Genomic DNA, 16391 nt, shown 5'->3' on the forward strand with positions numbered 1-16391 from the left:
GGTGGCCTTTTTTGGGAATTGGCTAAGGCAGGTGGATAAAATACCCAGTGTGACCTGTAGAACAGTAAAGCAAATGAATAAATGTGTTTGGGATTATGTGAGGGGGAGGGTTTTGTGTTTGGGGTTTTTGTGCCTGTGGTTTTTTGGGTTTTTTGGGTTTCGTGTGTGTGTGGTTTTGTTTGTTTGTGGTTTTGGGGGAGGGGGTGTTTGGTTTGGTTTTTTTTTAATGCCTTGTAGGATCAGCACTTGAGGAAATAAACCTCAGAGGGGCTATTTGGGTACCATGGAGCAATGCAAAAATTTATCTAAGCCTGAAAATCAAGGAATAGCTCCAATGGAAGTCCTGGATGACCTTGTAGTGGGCTCACTTGCTCATCCTTCCCAAACCACTTTCTTCAAAGTCAGATGGCTCCAGTCACCCTCCTTCCCAAAGCAGGAGCAGGACAGGGCCTGGGAGGATCCCTGAGTAACCCCCCGTGTAAGATGCTCCAGACAGAGCATGAACCACTGACCACTGCTCTGACCCAACAATCCCAGCAGTTTTCTTACACTTTTAGTTGTCCACCCATCCAGGCAATAACACCCCAAACTGGATACGAGAAAATTGAGGGACACTGCCTCAGAGCCTGACTAAAGACAAGGCAAATGGCATCCACGGCTTTCCCTCATCCACAGATTCAGTCACAGAATATCCAGAGTTGGAAGGGACCCACAAGGATCATCGAAGTCCAGCTCCCAGCCCTGCACTCTCCCTGAGCAGTGGGCAGCCTGGGAGCGAAGGGAAAAGCACTTTTAGGTTGTAAATCAGACTGTCAAGAAAGAGCTACAAAAGCTCCCAGCCACAGGAGCCCCTTGGAAGTTACGAAGAGCAAGCTGAACTTCAGGGTAACAAAAGCTGAACAACAGCACAAAGTGCCCCAAGATATAACAAACCCTACAAGCAAACAGCAAAACCCAAAGAAAACCTCACCCCCAGGAAAGCCTGCCTGTATAAATAATTCACAAATGGTCAAAAAAAACCAAAACAGGGAACCACCCACTTCCCCAGACTGCCAGAAATGGAGGGGAAAGACAACAACAACAAAATCAACAGCCATCCAAACAAACTGCCCAAACCCAGGAACAATAACCCCCTTCCTCCCCAACCTGCTGAAGAGACCCACAGCAGTAATGTTCCCTGCTGAAAAGCCATCCAGAAATTTTTTTTTAAAAAAGAAAAAAACCAACAAAATAAAGACAGAAGCCAAACAATAGTTTGTTGGTTTCTTAGAAATATTTATGAACAATATTCAGAGGAAATGTTCTCAAGGGGAAGTCACGTAACCAAGTACAGAACCCAGGCAGAGATTGGGAAAACAGATGGATCTTGCTCTCCAGAGGGGATTTCTGATGCCTAACAAGTCCAAAGCCATCCGCTCATTCCTACCACACACATACATCAAGGCTCTGACAAAGAACAGCCTCATACCTTACTTACTGGCACTCCTGATGAGACATTTTAGCTGGCAAAGCTTTGATTTATCAACTCAAGAGCTGACTGATGCCAGTAGAGTCATCCAGTTTTAAGAGGGCTTTCCAATCCATTTCCTTTTTTCTGAAAATTTCAAATGTTCTTTAACTAAATACCCATAGGATGATTTGCTGTTAATGGTCCTTGCAAGAGAGAATTTTGCACCAGAGGAGACCATTTTTGCACAGAAAGTAACAGACCACAAGACAGGTATCAATAAGTTTGAATAAAATAAGGCAGTAGTGAATTCTGGTCCATGAAAAGATACCTTTGTCATTTAGCATCCATTTGAAGAAAATGTAGTTAAGCACTGGGTTCATATGAAGATTTTAGTATTGTGTTGCTTTTAATGTTTTTTTTTGACCACAGGTAGGAAATAATTATTCAGAGGATATCATATTAGAACACCTCTTCATAAAATCCACCTTCCATGTCCCTAATCAATACTGACATTAAAAACCTCACTGGGAGCTTCTGAACAAGCAGGGACCTTACTCCAAATGTCTACTGGGGAAATAATAAATAAACAAATTCCACCTGGAATAAAATGTCAGCCTCAAAGGACTGCTTGAAGTCTCTGTAGACACCCACACAGCTTCCCATGTTTTGGTAATTAGTGGTGCTGCTCCCAGACACAGAAGACAATTTATTTGGAGGTCTAATTGGCATCTTTAGCACTTGTAATTGTCTCTTCCCCCTGAATTTTGGCAGCTGAGGTGACAAGTGGCCACCCCCTATTTTGCATCCCCCTGGGGCTGTGCAGGTGGGACCCCCAGTGTGGTTTCACATCCAACTGGGGCAGGACAGCATTCCTCTGCACAAACACGGGCTGAGCTCTTCCTGCAGTGATCTGTGCCCAGCAGGTAGAAATAAAGCCAAGGTTGCTCCTGGGTGTCTCCAATTGCTACGCCAGCAAAGCCCCAGTAATGAATGCCCAGCATCTGAGGGTGTCCTCCTGCCTCCACTCACAGCGAACATGGGAAACAACTCTTTTTGCAACTGCATCTGAAAACCCTTTGCTGGTTTTCCTTAGAATTTGGCTTCAGACAGGCCTCATTAGGACTGGGGTCCTCGTCCCTTCAGCGTCCCCCTGCGAGCAGAGCTGTGTTACTGTGGGTCCTGGGACACGTTCCATTTCCCAGAGTGAGAGATCTGCTTACAGGACACCCAAGCTCACATGACATGGGTTTGGAGACTTGTTTACAGTGAGCAAACCCAGCAGCCTAGACAGACCTGTTGGGACATTTATAATTGTGTCATTTATAATGGCTATGCGAGCCCTGTGCAAGAGCAGGACAGGCTGTCCTCTGCCCTTCCCAGCCTCTTACACGTCCTTAATTGGAGGGTGATATCACTGCTTTGACCTACTCTTCTTTAGCATGCTTGCATCTGTCACAAATGCACCAAGGCAAATGTGCTGATTGTCATGAGAGATATTTGATTCGGCCTCAAGAAATATTTGGCCTCAAGAAAGTCACATGATCTCCAAGGAAATTTAAATAAATTCCAGGCAAGTCTCCATGCACCCCCATATGCAGCCAGCCAGTACTCATCAATCTTAGGAGCCATTTAAAAGCTTTGCAAGAATAAAAATCTGGTTTTATGAACATTTTAAATATACTGTACGTTTGATATCCTGCATTAAGATTCCAGGAGACATTCCCACTATGTTAATAACCTTTTATCTCTAAGTAATTCACATTTTTCACCCACAAGTTACAGTACTATTGAGTGTCCTACAGCACATTTTTCTTAAGTTCCCCAAGTGTTTAAGCCAGGGAAGAAGGGAAGGTCAAAAGAAACTAAGCAACTTGCTGAAGGTCCCTAAAAAAAAGAAGAGGTAAGAAAACCCAGGTGTCTCCACATTGGCTCAGCACTCTTATAAACAGATTCATTTTACCGTTCTTCAAAGGTCAAAGCCAAAAAGAGGTTGCAAGGAGAAAATAAAAATATATGTACACAGAAAACTTTGCACACCAAACCAAGAGTTATGTAGATATTTAAAAAGCCTGAATAAAAGCACTCTCACTTGTTGACCATCAGAGCTCAGAGCTCCTGTGTTTTAGGAAACACAGATCCCTTCTAGGTGTCCCCACAAGATTTGGTGTTGTACAAGTGTTGAGAGAAAAAACCCCATCTACCTCTTGAGTAGTACCAAAATTATTCTTTTTGGCAAGTTGCATGAAAACCAGTCCTGTTGCTGCTCGAGCAGAGAGTCTCAGACACCAGAGTCAAACCTTGGCCAGATGGGCCATCAGAAGTGAGCATGGAACCTCAGCACCTCTGAAGCCTTCCAAAGGATTGCCATCTTCTTGAAGAGTTTGTTTTCCTTAAGAAAAAAGAAGTTTGACTCCTTTGCTAAGGTAAAACAAATAAAAACTCCCCCAAACCACAAAACAAAAGCCAAACCTCACCTTCGAGTCAGAAATCTCCTGTAACTCTGTGCTGGAAAGAGCCCAAGGGTCTAAACATCCCTGCTCACCCTGAAGGCCAGTACCTGAGGGCACAGGAGCAGAGGGCATGAGGAAAAGCAGAGCACTTTTAAGACTCTACAGCTAATGACTCAGCCTGCTGTGACATGGCAGCAGCCAAATTCTCTGATATCCAGCAGTCCAACCTCCACAGCACCAAATGAGAGCTGGGAGAGCTCTCATCCCAGATGGTGCACTCGGATGTGCCCTCCACAATTTCCTGAGTTCTCAAAAAGCTCATGCAATATTCTTCTAAGCTTTTTCACACTTTAGGACAGGCTAACAGAGCATCCATTATTTTACCTCCCTTCCATGTCCTTTCTCTGTCTCCCCTGACAGGATGGGAACACCTCCCATGCCAGGGAGCATTTCCAGCCATGTTGAACACCCACACTCGGCAGCAATGCAAGGTTACTGCGCAAAGTCAGTACGGCTGCTTGAATCAGAGCTTGGCTTTCCAGATGAAAGCTTCCTGCAGGCTCTAATTCCACTCTCCTTGGCCCAGCTCCTTAGAATCTCACAGCCCAGCAAGGCTCAATCCTCCCCAAAAGCTTCAGGAATTTGTGAGAGGAGGAACCTGCTGCCACCATGAGTTTTTACAAGCCCTGGGTTGCAACACTCAGGGCAGCTCTGAATGAGGTGGCACAGCTGATCCTCACACCCTGATCCTCTTCCTAAAGCACTGAGGAACATCACAGCTGAATGCTGGGAAGCTTTCCCTCTGGGAGAAGGTAAAGGCAGCTCCTGGTCTGTGACGACATGACAGTGGCACTGGGTGTTTCGGGTCTCTTGGTGCAGAGCTTTAGCTGTAACTCAGTTTATCAGAGTCAGCTGCCTCCATCCCGCCAGGTTCTCCTGGCAGGGACATGCTCCAGGAAGGGACATTCGGTTTGAATAGATAAACAGTAACAGTTGCCAGCAGGAGAGATTAACTGCTGAGGTGAAAAGGTTGTCAGCAAAGCTGAATGTTTGCAGTGCAACCTGAGCCTCAGTCACTGCCCTACAAGCCCAGGTGAGCACAGGAGGAAGCACAGCCCAGGTTGGTTTGGAGATGCACCATTTCCTCACAAATAGGGACTTGGTTTCAAGACATCAGCTTTGAAATAAAATGCTCAACACCAAGTGAGATTCATGTTAAAACAGGCCAAGTGTTGGATGGTTAAATTCAGCTGTGGCAGCTGATGAACTTGATCTAACATCACATCTAGACAAGTGCTACCTACATACCTTCTTCAGAAGCCACTTTGCAACCCCAAATTTCCATAACTAAGGACATATAAGGGCAGAATTCCACAGAAATGGATGAGTTTTGAAAGATTTCTTTTGCTTATATTGTCGCCCAAGGAGGAAGGACACACACTGGGTAGCTGTTGGTTTCTGTTATGAAACTTTACTACTGAAGTTTTGAGTCCTCTGTGTGTGCTGGCTTTTCCCTACTGCAGCTGATCCAGAACCTCAACATCCCAACAAAACACTGCCCCTGGGTGCTTGCTGTTCTTGCCACCACTCTCCTGGCAGAGCAATGGGATCAGTCCGAGGAGTCAGATTTGGGAACTGAGGAGGGAAGAGTGAATGGAAACAGATGCAGCATTATTCACATGGCTAAAATGTACCCAGAAGTTTCCCATGCTTGCCTTCCTATATATATACATATCTATATATATATATATATAAAATAAAGCTTGGCAGCAGTTCAGACCTAAGATTAAAATAATCTCTTTCTGTCATCCCAAAGCAAGAGTGGAGGGCACTTCTGTGCTTTGCCAGCTTCTCTGCCCCTGCTGCCAGCACGGACTGTGCAGGCTCCAGCTCCTCCGGGACAAGAAGGAGCCAAGAAAGTTCCTTTTTCATAGCCATTATTTGGAGACATTCATAGAATCAGAGAATTCAGAATGGTTTGGGTTGGAAGGAACCTTAAAGCTCCTTCAGTTCCACCCCAACATGGGCAGAGACACTTTCCCCTATCCCAGGTTGCTCCAAGCCCCTTTCAGCCCAGCCTTGAACACTTCATGAAGTCCACAGCTTCAAGCTCTTCCCTCAGACATGCTTTGCTTGGTTGGGAAGGCTTGGTTTGGGAGATTTTTAAAACCAGCTACTAGTTCCTAAGCTCAGGGGTGATAGCCTGCACTACACACAAGTCTAGATGGAGAAGATCCACCTCAGGTGGTAGCAATAACCTGCAGGAGTGTTCAGTTCACCCCAGAAGAGTTGTGAAGCATGCAGTCAGCTTCTCTAGAGTTGCAATTGCAAGAGAATCTGGCTTTTCATTTAGAAATAGATTTATTTTCACAACTATGAGGGCCTGAGTGTTTGAGAACAAGAACTCAATGTTCACAAGCCAATAAGCAAATAAAGACCCTGAGGTTTCTTTGTATTTAGAAGCAAAAAAAAAAAAAATTATGACAGGCCTGACTCGTAATTTTCAAATTCCCGGAGGCAGCAAGCTCAGTATTCAGTAGTCTCTTGTGGATTGGGACGTTCACGGGTGTCTCTGCGCATAGCTGACAGAAGTTTCACATGAGCCTTTCCACCCCATTGCCGTGCTCCATGGAAATCTGTTCCATTGAATGGAGTCCAGGAAAACTGGTCTGTGACTTCCACAGGAGATGCTCATGAATAATACATTTAGCTGTTTTCAGCAAATCCAAACCTCTAATGAAAAGCAAAGGCATATTCCCAGTTTGAGCTCTGCTGAGCACCAGATCAGACCCTGGTGATGCAAATCCACGGCCAGGGGCAGAATGCAGACCTTCAGCCTGCCTTAACCTGGAGCACAAAGCCAAAGGCTTCACTTAAATGTGCTGCTGCACCTTTCAGAACAGGGATTTATAGATATTGGCTGATACTATTGGATGTTCTCTTCAGCACAATCAGTGCAGAAGGTTTTTTTGTATGCACTGCTGCATGAAGATTTTTTAAGCAAGATTTTTTTAATGCACTTTTATGCATAAAATTATAGGATCACAGACTGGTTTGGGTCACAAGGGACCTTAAAGATCATCTTGTTCCACTCCCTGCCATGGGCAGGGACACCTTCCACTATCGGGTTGCTCCAAGACCCATCCAGCCTGGCCTTTGAACACTTCCAGGGATGGGATGTAAATTTTTTTTTTATACATATACAAAATATTTTTCATCTCTACTGCTGCCCCATGTCAAATACCCGAGGCCATTCAGTGCTTTAACAACAGGAGTCTAGAGGAGCTTCAGACTTACATAGGCACTGGGTGGGAGTGGCTGAGCCCCCAGGATGTCCCCTACCCCCTACCCAAAGCCTTGACCACACATGATGGTCAGCAGGGCAGAGCAGCCTCTCAGCGTGTTCCCAGGAGCACCCCTGTCCCACGTGGTGGAGTAGGATGGGTTTAGGTGTCTCTGTCTGGGGAGAGAGGGTCAGAATCAGGGCTGATAGGTTTGCTTTGCCCCAGGTATCTCTGCTCCTTGCCCAGCCGTTATTCCAGGTCCTGCTGGGGGCCATCTCCACCCCAACTGCCCAGCACTGTCCAGAGCCTGCAAATTGATAAGGCTTCATGATCTATGGCTTCTGGTTTTAATTAAAGCTGCCTCCTCTGCATAGCTCCCAGCCTTGTGCAGACAGCAGCACAAATTATTTCAACCTCTCTGATCCACCAGATGCCAAGCTCACAGTTATGAGCTGACATTATTCAGGAAAATTCTCACCCTCCTCCCGCTGGCTCAAGTGAAGTTGGAAGCAGAGAACTGAGGAGAAGATACATAATGACAGCAAACTAACCCTCCACTCATGACCCTGACTGAGCAGAAAGCTGGTTAATCATGTCAACTTCAAACCTCCCCATCTCAGGAGCTCCTGGAGGGCAGCAGCAGAGGGGATGAGGAGTCAGCCCAAGTGATCCCCTCACTCACAGCCTCCTTCAGGGCAGCAGGCAGCTCCTGGTCCCTTGAACTAACAAGACAGGTCCCAGTCAGGAGAGCACAGTGTTTCCTATTTGTGAGAATCCATTCTTGATACCTACTGACACATTCTGGGAGTGGGGTGCAGGTTAGGGCTCCGTTTACACCTGGAGTCACTTCTGGAGTTATCATTACATCACTCCTCTGCAGGTGGGACTGGGGACATTAATGGGCTGTGACTGCCCTGGCCTCTGTTCATGGGGCCCCACAACTCTCTGCCCTGCACAAAGCCAGGCCCAGAAAGCTTTTCACGGGCACCATGTGTTGTCCTCACTTTCATGCTGCTTTTAGAGCACATGAGGTTCAAGCAACCCATTTTATCTTCCAAGCATGCTGGTGGAGGGGGAAAAAGAAAAACACCCAGACTCCTGACCCTCCATTCCAGGTGAGGATGTCCAGCACTTGGACGTTGCTTTTAGGACCACCCTTGGTAGAGATAGTACTTAAATTCTGAAGTACCAGACCATTGACATACAATCTTGTTTGCAGAGTGGGAGGTTGTCTTCTTCCCTGTATTATCAGAGCAGAAGACATGGCTGCCACCAGCTCATTCCTCCCAGGCTCCCTTCACCTCAGGGCTCCTGAAGTTTGAATCAGAGGCACCACAGCTACAGTCAGCTCAAGACTTGCTGTTGAGGGTCTTGGAGGGAGATGTCAGACTCAGGTGCTCTGCACCAAGACACCTGTGTCATGCAAACATGCAAATAAGCACAAATATTAATTGATGAGAGGGCTTTATGGTCACTGCAGGATTGCAGGCAGCTTCAGCTCTTCCATGTGTGGGATGTGCAGTGTCTTATTTCTCTCATGTCTCCAGTGTTGTCATAGAAGCAAGCAACATATTTTCTGGTACAGATCTACTCTGGTACATCCCAACTGGTACATTTCGTGCTTTGTTTCTGTCTCCAGAGGACAAGAACGACCATCTCGAACCTATGTGAACTTTGAGGATGTTGCAGCATGCAACATGGGTGTTTTCAAAGGACCTGTGGTATCCATCTCCAGGAAACAGATTGAAATGGCAGCGGGTGAGCGCAAAAGGTAAACAATTAATTTATGTGAAAATACCAAATATTTTTAGAAATTATTTGTACATTCAGCCTTTAATAGAGATGGAGGGGAAAGATTTTTCAAGACTACAATTGACGTGGAATTTGACTCAAATGAAGAAGCTGAACAAGCCCAAATTTACACTTAAGAGTTTATTTCTTCATATAAGGTTTGAAAGCTACATAAAAATGGGTACAGCTCTGAAATCTTTTCCCATCATGGAAATCAAAGTGATTCAAATCCCCTTAATTCCCGGGTTCTGTAGCCAGTTTGCTCACACTTGTGGCACTCATTCATCCCACAGAAACACAGTTCAAAGCTGGGTGCCTGACCCTGAGCCCTGAGCTCCAGTTGGGCTTCAAAGGGAAGCCTGCTAAGAAGGTGGATCTGGAGACACAAGGTGCTCCCTACCCCTGGGAGACAGGGTCCCTGTGCTTCAGCTGGGGACCAACCCCTCAGCCTTTGCTCAAAGCTGGATGTTGTGATGACTCAAATGAGCATTTCTGCCTGTGGTCTAGCAGGAGCTGCACACTGTGCTCTCTGTGTGTCCTAGCTGAGGAAGCGTTTTCCGTAACATACGGAGCTCCAATCTATGTTTATAACAGGGCATGTCACTTCAGAGTACAGCACTTCCCCCCATGTCAAAGAGAAAACAACCACCCAGAAGATACAGTGCTTCTCAGAGCTATCTCAGAACCAAATGGTTTTCTTCCCAGTGAAATGAAAATGCAGTATGATTAGGACTGCCAGCCTGAACACAGAGCTCCATGCAAAATTCATACAATTTGGGTTTCCTGGATCCCTTTCTTCCTTCTCACCTAGGCACCTTGTACGAAAGCATTAAAGCACAGTCAGCAGCAGCCAGGTGGTCCAGTCCCTTCACCAGGAATATCCCTTCATCCTGCAGAGCTTGGAAAGTGATGGATGGCCCTCTCTGGAGGCAGCAGGACACTCTGCAAGCAGACATTTGCTCTGAGCTCTGCCTGGCCAGATATTTGCAGTTCTCTGGTACCCTCAAAAAGACACTGGCTCCCCTCTCACACCACTGCTCACATTCGTGGTGTCTCTGCAGGCACTTATCAAGCTGTGCTATCCCTCCATGGGCTCAGCCTGGGAAGAGCTTCCATCTATACTGGCAGGAGTCCTTGGGAGTTCTGCTTTCTGCTGTCCCTCCTCTGCACCTCCCTGAGGTTATGCTGGCAGTTCCACATGGCCCTGAGAGCACCCACTCCCCCAAATCACCTTTTCCTGGCTGAAAAGAACACCCTCCTGCCCTTGGAGGGGTGCCAGTAGCTTCCCATCTCCAGCCACAGCCTGGGATCACCTCCATCTGCAGCAGCCTTGGTGTGAATCCAAACCAGGTAAAGTGCTCTTGCTTTTATCAGGAGAAAGCTCTGGTGCTTCCCTCTGACATAAAAGATGATGGTTGGGGCTCTTCTGGAGTCACAGATGATCCTAACTACAGTTACAGCTCCTATTTTAGTGAACTTAACTTTGGTTCTCCACATAAATTCTCCTCAGGTTCAACCTTGATGTTCATATTCTGTGAGGAAACATCACTTGTCTCTGTCCTACCTAAAAATAGATGGAAAGGGGTAAGGATTGGAGCAGGATCCTCTCAGTGGTGCCAGGACAAGAGGCAACAGGCACAAAGTGAAATGTATGAAATTACACCTAAACATAATAATAACTTGTTTGTTGTGCAAGTGGGTGGACAAGGCAGCAGGCTGTCACGAGACATTCAAGCACCGCCTGGACAGTCTTGGGCAAGCTGCTCCAGCTGGTCCAGCTTTGTGGAGGGCTGGATTAGACACCTCCAGAAACAACTGAAGAGATCCCCAGCCTCAACTATCCTGTGATCTATTCACCTCAGCCAAAAGCATAATTGTAAGTTTATTGACAGGAGTTGCCAACACCTTTCTGTAGCATGCGGACATGCTTCCCCAGCCTTTTGGGAAAAAGCTTGGCTCTCCAAGGAGGCACCATAACTGTGCCCCTTTCCCTGACCCTTAAGCAAAGTCTTCCCTAAACAGAAATTGAGGTCATAGTTTAATATTTTTTCTTTTTTTTTTTCATAAAGTAATATCCCAATCATTTTTTTATTTCCTGCACGTGGCAGAAGGCAGAAATCAGGGAGGATGAAAGCCAAACATGGGAGAACCGGGAAGCAGCGTCAGAGCCACTGAGTTACCTCGGGGTTACTGTCAAATCCATTATTATTCGTTACAGTAATCTCTTGCAGACTTATGGACATGTGTCCTATTAGTCCTGCAGTCACCATGGGTAAAATAAAAAACTTTGGACAGTTCTAGGAAGGGTCTCAGTTCCAAGCCAATTTTATATCACAGCCTATTTTTGGTCACTGCTGCTCACTTGGGTCCTCCTCAGAGCTCCTGTTATGGGAACAGAATTTCTTCCTTAAAGATGACTATCTCTTGTTGACTACAGCTCATGCTCTGGGTGATAAAACTGCAGGGAGTTGTATCAGAGTCAGGGTGGAATCCAGACCTGAGCCCTGGTAAATTGAATGGGGCCAGAGCTTCCTAAGTAGCTGTTCAAACAAAAAAATGTATTTGGGAAATTTTATTCATGACTACATTCAATCATGTTGCAATATTGGACACTATTTGCTGGTGCTAACATTTTTTTTTTCTTAGAAAATAATATTTTAGCAAAAAACCATGTCATTGTTCTGCAAAGCTTGCTGACCTTGTGCTAATTAGCCACACTTTTAGGTACACAGCATAACCTCATGCTAAGCTAAACAATGAGCAGCCTATAAATAAAAAAGAGCTACTGCTAAATTTCACATGTTTGGCTTTAAACTCAAAGACTTCCATGGGGGTAGGAGGTTGCTTCACTCTATATTTATCTCTTTAAAATTAACAGAAAGGAAAAAATAGGCCCCTTTGGCCTCGGACTGGAACATAAGGTCAGGATGACAAGTGGCACGGGCAGGGCTGGGGGAGTCTGGCAGCTTGACCATCACCATGGATGTGCTGGCAGTGCCCTGGGCTCGACACGCTGCATCCAGCAGGAAATGATATTCCCCTCGTGTCCTGAGTCACTCCCCTGTAAATCCTGAGATTTTACATCCATGACATGTTAAAAAAAAAAAATTAAAAATAGTATGTCAGTCTTTCCTGCCAGTTCCTACACGCAATTGCTAAAAACATCAGGAGAAAAATACTTGCCATTTGTTTCCAGAAGCCCTGGGGAACGGAGACGTGAAACCTGGGAGTGGCTCAGAGGCTTTCCTAGAAAATGGCCCTTGTCACACAGCCAGATATTCCATGGATCCCAGGAGCTGCTGCTGGTGATGAGGCATCCCCTCAGCCCTGAGCTGTGTCAGGGTGTCTGTTCTGGCCTCTCTCTGCAGGCACCACTGCTGTACTTGGCCATGATGAAAGCTGTCTTTGGGCTGAAGGGAACAGAGACCCTTAGGCTCTCTTGGTGTCTCTGCTCTCCTCTGCTCTTCCTGTGGCCCTGCTTGGCTCTAGCCATGCTGAGAATGAACCATCTCCATAGGGAAGCTGGCACAGAACCTGCCAAAACATAGGGCTGCTGAGCTGAGCCTACCCTGAGCTGGAGGACAGGTGGTGGCTCAGATGCCATCCCAAGGCAATGCTTTATCCTGGATTTCTAAGTTATGAACCTAGGCCTCCACAAATGGCTATTTTTGTCTCTCTAATGGGGGGGTGGGAAGGCCCTGGCACAGGTTGCCCAGGGAAGCTGTGGCTGCCCCATCCCTGGAAGTGTCCACAGCCAGGCTGGACGGGGCTTGGAGCAACCTGGGATAGTGGAAGGTGTCCCTGCCCATGGCAGGGGTGGGATGGGCTTTAAGGTCTCTTCCAACCCAAACCAATCCATGATTTTATGACTTTTGGACACTGAAGTGTCCCAAATTCTAGAGCAACTGACCGAAATTATTAGAAAGTGGATTCTGTTTTGATAAACCTGATTTTGGTGTTAAAATAATTCTTCACCTGTAAACTTTGACTCAACCTCAGTTGCAAATCCAAGGTGGCAGGCCATAAGGGTCACTGGTAAAACAGGGAAAGAGAGGATGGACAGGGACTGAGGAATCTTTGACACTAGTTACAAACACAAGTGAAGGCAAACATAGAAGACGACTTCGACAATCTCATCCCTGAGAGGAGCCAGGGAGCAGCAGGGACCCTGAACACAAGTCTCACATCCCTTGATGGAAAGTTGCATGGTGGGATTTTTCCAGAAGCATCCCAGGTTAGTCTTCCTGCCTGCAGGAACCTGTGGTCATCCTGCTGTGCCTGCAAGAGCCTGTGGTCATCCTGCTCTGCCTGCAGCCATGTGAGGGCCATGAGAGCTCGGCCATGAGCCATTGGTCAGGTCCTCTCACCTGCTGAGCTCAGCAGCACCACAGCAAGGGGGAAGCTCAGAACACTGAGGATTAACTGACAAACAAGAAGCATCAACTGCATTCTTTGATCACCCATGGCACAATTTTAATTGCTGAAGATACAGTCACACAACTCGCATCTGTCCCAAGGACTGAGAAACTTGAGGACACTGCTTTTTTGTCCCTTTCTGTTGCTCATCAAGGAGTGCTTGCTACACTGGGCAGATATACAACACCATTGCAGTGCCTCAGGCACCCAGCTCCAGTGGAAAAACCCAAGAAATTCATACCCGTGTCATACCAAGCTCCATCAGCCCGTAAATAGCAGAGATGGCCCTGAAGCGCTGGGGGGAATGGGGAATAAATATTCCTTCCCCTGGGTACTACTGGGCTAAAATGCATCATCCAAAGGCCCTGCTGTAGGGCGAGATTCCCCCATGGGGCTGCAGATGAGGATGCTTATTGGCATTTGGAAGGAATTTGTTCCACCACTGGAAACTTTTGTGGCCAAAGCAGTTAGAGGGGGAAAAGCCAGTTAAACTTTGGCCTTTTTCTATGGAGGGTAAACTTAGAAACATGACTTAGATGCATAATTTAGAAAACCAAGATAAAAGTCAAGCCAGCTGCTTACCCTACGGCTTTTTTAAAGATTATTGCTTACCAGGCTTAGCCACAGGGACTAAGTGCATGTTTGGAGTGCAGACTTTTCTGGCTGAGCCATGAAACCCACCAAGTGTAATTTTTGACCATGTAATTCATCCTCCCTGAACAGACTCAAAACCTAGTGAAGCAGGAAGGAATAGGATGTGAATTGCAAAGCATCTTTGTGCACACAGGCTTTGGTGACCCGTGTTATGGTGTGATGAGATTTGCCAAGGGGTTTTCTGATGAGAGAATATCAGAGGATGATAAAGTTGAAAGCCTTGACACACCAGAGGAGCTGTGTTTGTGTATGGACAGCGAAAATAAGTTTGCCATTTATTTTGTCTTGGTCTAAACTAAACCAAAATTAATGCCATGGTCTCATCTCACCCTTGATTGGCTTCTAGTTAACAGCTCTGAATAATTCAGGAGAAAGCCCCTCTCCTGCCAATTACTGCTGAAGCCAGCACCTCCAGCCCCTTCAGTGTGCACAGCCCCGGCTCTTCGCTCCTCTGGCAGACACTGCCTATCCTGTGCAGGGGGACACTGCTGTGTAAAAATGAGATTTCTGTCTGCTGCATTGGTTAGACACTTCCATGTGATAAAGGAAAAAGGGAAAATCCCGCTATTCTTCATCATGTTAGGAGTAAACTGTTGGCTAGTGCGATGTGTAGCTTTAATAAATTCATTGCTGCAGTTAAAAATCTCTCCTACTGAATGAGGTTGTGGTTAACAAGACAAATTATAAAAATCTGTGCATTTCCACAGATGCAAATCACTAATAGGACACTCTCCTGCTCCATGCTGCTCCTTGAGCACCTCTTGTGACAAAGAAGTTTTCTGCAAACAGAGTTGCAAGACCATATTGAGATGTACTGAAATATCCTCAGTCACATTTTGTACTGGTGCCTCACAACAGTCAGGTTTTTCAGCCATTTCACCCTGCTCTCACACACTGTCCCAGCTTCCAATAAGAAAATTTTGGATCACGGGCTTTTTTCAGACTTCTGTAGGCATTGAGAAATTGATCTCCCCAGGGTTCTGGTCACTGTAAATTATTTGTTCTCTTTCTAATGTTAAAAACTTTGTTGTGATTTCGCTGTCCCAGACAGACATCATGGAAAAAATGGTGCGTGTCCCTGATGCCATCTCTTAATGGATTAAAACAGACTTGGAGGTACAAGGTAAGAGCAGAAGGTGGTGAATTGGATCATGCACCAGTTCTGTTGGTTTCCATTTGCACCCCTTGAGCAGAAGCCTGTGTCCCTTTCACAGCACAAGAAACTTGAAATGCCAGGATCTTGAAATGACTGTTTTAACATCTCTCCACAGTGATCTGCACAAATCCAGGCAGTCAGAGCTGCTGGCAGGCAGGTACCAGCTGCTTCCCTCACTGGGACTCAAGGGCACCCCAGCTGGGATATGGGGAAGCCAGGGAAGGATTTCTGCCAAGCCGTTTGCCAACTGGTTGGCCCCTAGCACCTTCTTGTGCCTGGAGTTGTTGCTGCAGAGGGGCAGGACCTTGCACTTCTTGTTGAAGTTTGTGTGGCTCCTGCCAACCCATTTCTCCAGGCTGTTGAGGTGCCCATGGATGGCAGCACATCCATTTGGGTCCATGAGCCATTCCTCCCAGTTTTGTGTCACCTGCAAACTTGCTGAGGGCTCTCTGCCCCATCATACATCACTCAGGTCATTAAGGCAGAGGTCTGGGCAGCAAAATGAAGGATTTCAGCCTTCTTGGTGGTCCAGCTTGGTTCTGATGAGCTCAGGGTGGGATTTCTGGATACAGGCAGGAGCTCAGCTTCCTTTTAAAAAGCCTGAACACTTGCAAACATCAGTGTTAAACTGGGGCTATTAGATTTGCAAGTACAAGCACTTCAGAAGTGCCAGCATTAAAGTTTCATATCCAACTTAAATCAGTTCTCTCAGCTGTTTTTCACTGGCTCACAGACACTTTTCCCCGGAGCAGACAGAGCTCAGGAATGTGTGGTTAATGCGTGGTTTGACATGACACTGCCTTGCACTGCAGAAGTGGGTAATGGGCCCAAAAGCTCCTATCACCATCTAGTCAAGGACTTCCTCTGGACCATAGTTTCTTGTCCCCAAGTGGTGCCAGGATGACTCTTTGTGGGGCCAGGCTGTTAGATCAGTTGTGGACATTACATGGTTTAAAAACGCCTAACAAGGAAGAAACAGCTTACTGTGTTGACTTGGCATTAAGTGCTCCTCTAAAGATTAAAGCAAGGATTCCACTCAAAAACTGGATGAACTTGCAAGGGAACTGAAGCTGAAATAAAGTTGTGATAAGCCATGCCCTTGTCTAACTTTTGAGTGAGTGACTTTTTTTGGAGCTACTAATGAAAATAAGTCCAATGGCCTGTGACTCACTCTCAGTGGCTCCTCTTCA

The 16391-nt window shown here is 46.3% G+C and overlaps 1 long non-coding RNA gene across 1 annotated transcript in view; it reads left to right on the plus strand.

Moving 5' to 3' along the window:
- Positions 1-16391, plus strand: part of LOC121667351 — a 38138-nt gene that overhangs the window by 3304 nt on the left and 18443 nt on the right. Inside the window, exons 2-3 of the long non-coding RNA XR_006017033.1 lie at positions 8824-8955; positions 15093-15168. This is a non-coding gene — a long non-coding RNA (uncharacterized LOC121667351). The remainder of the gene's footprint in view (positions 1-8823; positions 8956-15092; positions 15169-16391) is intronic.

The sequence above is a fragment of the Corvus kubaryi genome, unplaced genomic scaffold (assembly GCF_017639235.1).
Source record: "Corvus kubaryi isolate FWS band 111438036 unplaced genomic scaffold, C.kubaryi_AGA036_p1.0 37361, whole genome shotgun sequence".
NCBI lineage: Eukaryota > Metazoa > Chordata > Aves > Passeriformes > Corvidae > Corvus > Corvus kubaryi.